The sequence below is a fragment of the Ixodes scapularis genome, unplaced genomic scaffold (genome assembly GCF_016920785.2).
Source record: "Ixodes scapularis isolate PalLabHiFi unplaced genomic scaffold, ASM1692078v2 PGA_scaffold2__306_contigs__length_199485367, whole genome shotgun sequence".
NCBI lineage: Eukaryota > Metazoa > Arthropoda > Arachnida > Ixodida > Ixodidae > Ixodes > Ixodes scapularis.
The window spans coordinates 131,739,475-131,745,474 of record NW_024609857.1 but is presented as its reverse complement, the minus strand read 5'-3'; positions in this window follow the sequence as shown (position 1 = coordinate 131,745,474).

Here is a 6,000-nt window from a genome sequence, read left to right as displayed (position 1 = left end):
TCGTATGCTCGTTCGTTGGCGGCAGTTGGCGTCGCGACCGCTTGCGCCATCTCTTGTCTCCCGTGCGAAACGGTGCCGTGTTGTTTGAAAACCGGTGGCGTCGCTGCGTTTCCATAGGAGCTACGCCTTTTTTTTCTTTACTTTTTCCTCGTGTAAGTTCGCTCTTTGCAAATTTTACAAAAAGAAATGCACCATCTGTGGGCAACGCTGCACAAGTCGTAGCGCGATAGGTTAACAAACCAAATTTGCGGTCGATTTAAAGAGCCTGGCGTCTCTTTGAATCACCCTGTAATTTTTGAATAGCCAAGGCTCGTATAATTAGTCATCGCTTCAAAATATGAAAATAAATATTCGTATAACATTCTTGTAGGGTTATTTCCCGGTGGGCAATATTGCTGATCAGATTCATCTATCTTATATTGCATCCCTGCCTTCCACAGTAGTTTCGTCTGTCCTACGTAGTTTCAGAAGCCCAACACAAAAAGCAGTCGCACAGACGTTTCTACACCAATTAACTATTGTGCGCATGTGAATGAAAAAGCAAGGATTAACCCACTTTATCAATTGGTTCTGAAGTTCGTCCTGAAAGGAATTGGTGACTCATTCAGTAGTCAGCTTCCTCCCCACCTCTGCGCGGTAGGAGTTACACGATTTTGAAACTCAATATATACTTCTCATAAAAAAGCGCTAAACATTTTGCAAGGGCAACGTCTAGCCTATTTTCAATATTTGTATTTTCAATGAATGACTCAGTCGTTATATTTGTGTTTTGCTGTACCATCTGTACCGCTTCATTGCGCCAGGTTTTGTTTAGAAATATATAAAAAGTAGAAATAACTCGCCAGGAGAATTTATAAAATTGAATGGCGAAAGTAATATGCGTCTTCGAATGCAGTTTAGTTTTTCTTTCTCTATTTTCCTTTTGTAGGAATGAATATGCATGTCTGCGCTAAAAAAGCCTGCGCTTCAATTTATTCATTAAAGAATTCAAAACTGTGATTACCGCACTTACTGGGAAGTTCGATAAAATATAGCCAGATAATTTTTAGTAGTTCAAAGTTTCGCATTAACTAACATAAGTTAGTTTAACATGATGTACTACCCGCCAAAAAAAAAAAAAACAAGTCAACAAACTATGATTTCCGGACGTTCATTACCGACACTCAAATGTGCTTTTCGCAGTAATCGAGGTCATGGCACCCGACTTCCGCCTCCTGTACGGCATGGCGGTGCTCATGGGACACGCGGTCGGCAGCGTCACGACCGCTGGCCTGGGCTGGTTCAACGTCCAGTGGCGGAACATCCAGATCGTGGGAATGCTTCCCGCTCTGTTGCTGCTGCGCGTGATCACGTGAGCGGCTAGAACTTTAGGACCGGGGAAGTTTAAAGGGGTTATGACACGCCAGAAATAAAATATGAGATAACTGTACTGCTAGGACCCATGGTATATTACTATAATCCTGCTAATTTTTTTCTTTTTTTGAGAATGGCTCGATAGTTTTGTGGGTAAATCGATTTATATGCGGGTCCCTCGGAGGGGCTTTCCGGGCGGAGCTGAAGGCTTGCTACGTAGCCAGCCTCCATCGCGGTGCCCCCTTGCACGCACTCACAGACTTGGCTCTCTTGGCGTCTCGAGCTTGAGCTTCCTCGTTTACCTTCCACGTTTCGAGCATGCGGCCAGTGACGATTACGTCTACGGTGGCATCACTCGCATTGTCAAAGTGTTCGACATTGATCGCAGCAGAGATGAGAGTGATTGCAATCAAGAGATGTTGGAAGCTGTTCATTTTGATTGCTACCTCTGGCGACCAGCTCCAGCGACGGCGAGTTACGGACGAACTTGCCGTCGTCACCGTCGTCCGGGAATTTTTCACAGGTGCATGCAGTATGGAAGGCCAACGGGCCGGGGCCAGAGAGAGACTAGCGTTCGGGTTACCGAGTTGCGAGAGCCGTTTTGATCGTACCGCGCCGAGGAGAGCTTCGGCGATCATGGGGGCGCCTAGAATAAGTGAGCGTTCATGATCACGTAGTTTATGGACACCATGGTGTGACTAACTTGGGCAGTGTTGCCTGGTCACCAGATGAAAATGATAAAAATTCGTAAACTGATTATTGCAATTATCAGAGCTCATAAAATCGCGTAACTTGGTGTATATACAAAGTAGCCTATAAGCATTCCATTTTAAGAATAATCTATCCGTTTATTTTCGTGTCATAACCCCTTTAATGACTCCCTCCTAGACACCTAAGGTCATAGTGCCGTACTTTATAGGAACCTTTCCGTAGGCCACCAACTGGACACTCGCATATATTCTGCGTCCGCGCATGGTTCCCGGTAGATGACGTGGAAACGATCCCAGCACGGCCTTGCATGCTATCTAGATACCCCCCACCAAAAAAAAAAAAAAGAAAAAAAGTTTAATAGGTTTTCATTGCAAGCTGAGCGAGTAGCACAACATCGTTTTTGCCATGTTCATGGGCCGGTGTGCAAGAAGAGCGTCGATCATGGGCCTGCTCACACGGAGTGATTCCGTTTATTTTTTGAGCAGCTGTTTTTGTTCGCCACAGTAGCGTACGACGCAACGCTTCGTTCTGCGGTATGTGCTCAACGCCTATACCTACTTTGCAGTTATGTCAGCTCCCCTTATTTGTGAAATCTTAGAAAGGCAGTTTAAATGCGCGCACACTTAATTCCAAACAGCTATAAATTCAAGAAATATAAGAGCGACAATTGCTTTGCCATGTTAACATCGGTCCCCGTATAATATGTGAAAAGCATTACGGTATTTAATTGGTAAGTTATGGTTTTATTCATTAACATGGATGATTCAAATTAACCATTTAGATAAACGCATTTTAAAGCTGCGTGCTATTTTTGCTTTGCTGTTTTAACTTCGTGCTCTTTCGTCGCTGGCTTAAGTTGTGGCATGTCTTATTCTCGCCATACTGCTTCGACGTTGTGCCTTTTGGTGCTTAGTGTTTGGGACCATGCTGTCTTGAATGTTCTGTTTCATCGTGCGCTGGTTTATTGAGGCTCTGTGAACACGCATCATGTGCACTTGAATTTGGATTTTCTGGCCTTAAAGAGGCGGTGCAACTATATTCAATTGGAATGTTTTTTTCACTTTACACGAGCTTACTGGCACTAGTCATAGGCTCAAAGATACTCGCACGCAAAGCCATTGGCCAACAAACTCTTTTGTTGCGCCGTAATTTGAAGGACGGAAGCGAGCGTTTTCAGTCAATCTCTCCTTCGAGAAACTTGATGACGTAACCGGGGGGTCGCAGTACCGCCCAAAGTCGATATTTGAATGCGGCTCATAGGACCCGAGCGCTGCGTGCGCACTCGATTTGAGCACGTAATAATCGATACCACGAGAAGCATTCGAGTAGTGGCCCGTGTTCAATCGCTGCAATGAGGACAATGACCGAACCATAACAATGTCTGGAACTTATCGTGTGTCCTCTGCTTTGTCAACCCCAACGCTTGGCTATGATCAACACTGGCGGCATACAATAGGCTCCAGATCACGTGGCCGCCTGCTCTGGCTGCGAGTTAAGGGGGTGAACGCTGCTCGCTCTTCTTTCATTTTCCCTGCGACTTCTATTGCGTGGGGTGAAAAACTAACAAGTGTTTCTCAGGTCATTAACATCAGGGATTTGTTCTAAGCGGTATCTGCAAAAAGTACAAAAATCGTTGCATCGCCCCTTCAATAATGTGGGGAAAAGTTTTCTTTCAACAGATCCGCATTGTAGTGTACACAATAAAGCGGCAAACGTTTTTTTTTTTTTTTAATGCGCTTTTCTTTTATTTATTTATACACCTACCCATGTTATACTTGCTTTAAACTGGGGGGAGTAGAGGCTCAGTCAGGCGCCAATGTCTCTTGCCTCTACATTCTTATAAAAGTTGACCCGTGAGAATGTAAAATTTCAAACTTCTACAAACCAAGACGAACGCTAATTATTGTCATAGCACTTGTCTTCACCGATGTGTGGGGTCGTTTGGAAATCGCAGCTCCCTGAGCGAGTCTCCACGCTGGCTGCTAGCGAAGGGCAGCACGGAGGAGGCCGAAGCAGTCATCATGCGCGCCGCCAACATGAACGGCGAGAATCTGCTCGAGCTGAAGCAACACTGGACGCGAACTCGCAGGGAAATCGAGCGCGTGAGTTATGACTTTGTACCGCAGTTCTGAGTTCGCACTTGTATATCGGCATGTGAGGGCTTGTTCACAAAGTACCGTTTGTTTCCTTTGCGTTATATTATGAAATCTACGTGTGCTTACGTCAAAAGTCACCGGGATATTTGTGCTTCCTTTGGGACATGGGAACCATTTCAAGGGGTATCTTTGCACGCGACATACAAAGCATTAACGTCTCGGAGTCTTATAACGTAACGTAAGAAAACGATCCCGCACTCCATCTTCCGCAACTTTTATCTCGCGTAGAAAAATTAAACGACACTTTAAACGTCTTAGGTGTATGTAGCATTCGAGTGGCAGTTGTTTTCTTGAATGCAGGAGGTGGCAGCCAAGCCACCGATGCCCACGTGCTGGGAAATCTTACGTTTGCATGTACATGAAAGAAACAGCATTATACTCTACTATTGCTGGTAAGCATATATCTTTACATTAACTGTAAAAGCCTTGCGCTCGTATATGCGAGTGTACTAAATAACCTATTTTTCATTGTGAGTGCAATGATCATCGCTGACCTAGCTAAGCTCTCTCATCTAGTTGATACCTCTTGTTCCTAAAATGCTTTCCGCTCACCATACTTTGTTGTCCCGCGTACATCTGAGTTACCGTGCTCAAGGTATAGTTATCAAAGAAACAATATATTCATACGTGACATATCTATATATAGACGGAATGAATTATCTCCTTGTTCTACAAAGCGTCCGATGCGTCACGGGACGTAGCGCGTGGCGCCATCTGGTGTAACGTCCACAGACTACTGCAAGACACGCTGGCGGCGAGGCTGGCGGAAGTTATAAGTGGCGCTGCATCCACCCACTAGCCAGAGCTGTTTTACTGAGAAAGTCTGGCCAAAAGGCGGATCTTGTTGCCAGCAAGAACCAGCGGATTTCGTGGTAACACAAAAATGGCGTTACTTCTTTGTCTCGCTTATTCCTGAGAAATCGCATAGAGTTCCTTTGAGTCAGAGACACAAAATGGCAGACGGAAGTAGTCATCCCCCGGTTGTCAGACTACGCTACTGTGCTTGCCAGGCTGTCCAAATCTTTTAAGAAGGCCAAACTATCTCAGTATAAACGACTCTGCCACTAGTGATAACCTTGGGGGAGGGGATGGTGGGGAGGGCGAAATCGCAGGTCAATATTTTATTAGAGAGAGTAGATCCGACTCCTTGATAATACAATTTCCTTGGTGCGGACAGATTTGGCGCAGTTTGAATTGCTGGATAATCAGCAACCTTAAATTTTTCGCATTGATTTCGGAGTGGTAGAGGACACCACCTATTCCCATGGAGGTCGCGGTTATCCGTTCTTCGCGTCAGTGGGCAAATGGTGCGCCGCATGCCGTTTGGTCGATAAAGGATTTCGTTCAATATGTGTCGAAGCTTGTTTCCAAAAATTTTAAAGCTGAAAATGTTGTTTTTTTACGGCGCGGCGAGAGGTCCAACCCGCCAGGAGAAACATTGGCGCAGTAGGCGCGCCGTTTAATGCAAATGAGTGGAGTAGGATGTTTTTCCCTTAGTAAAGCGTTTGGCGAAGGCCTTGTCCTTGTCTCCTAGAGTATGGGGAGCGCAGAGTGGTTTGCTTTTTTCCCAGGGACAGTGGTGACGTCAGAAGGTCCCGCCCTGATTGTCTCTGACTGAAAGATAGTGAACACACCTCAAAGCAAGCTGTCTTGAGGTCTACCCGCTATCCTTCATTCAGAGCCAATCAGAGCTCGGCGTTCTGACGTCACCCCAACTCCTGCAAAAGAATCAGAGAAATTTGCGCTTCGTATGCGGAGAGCAAGGCGTCTGCTTCTTGCG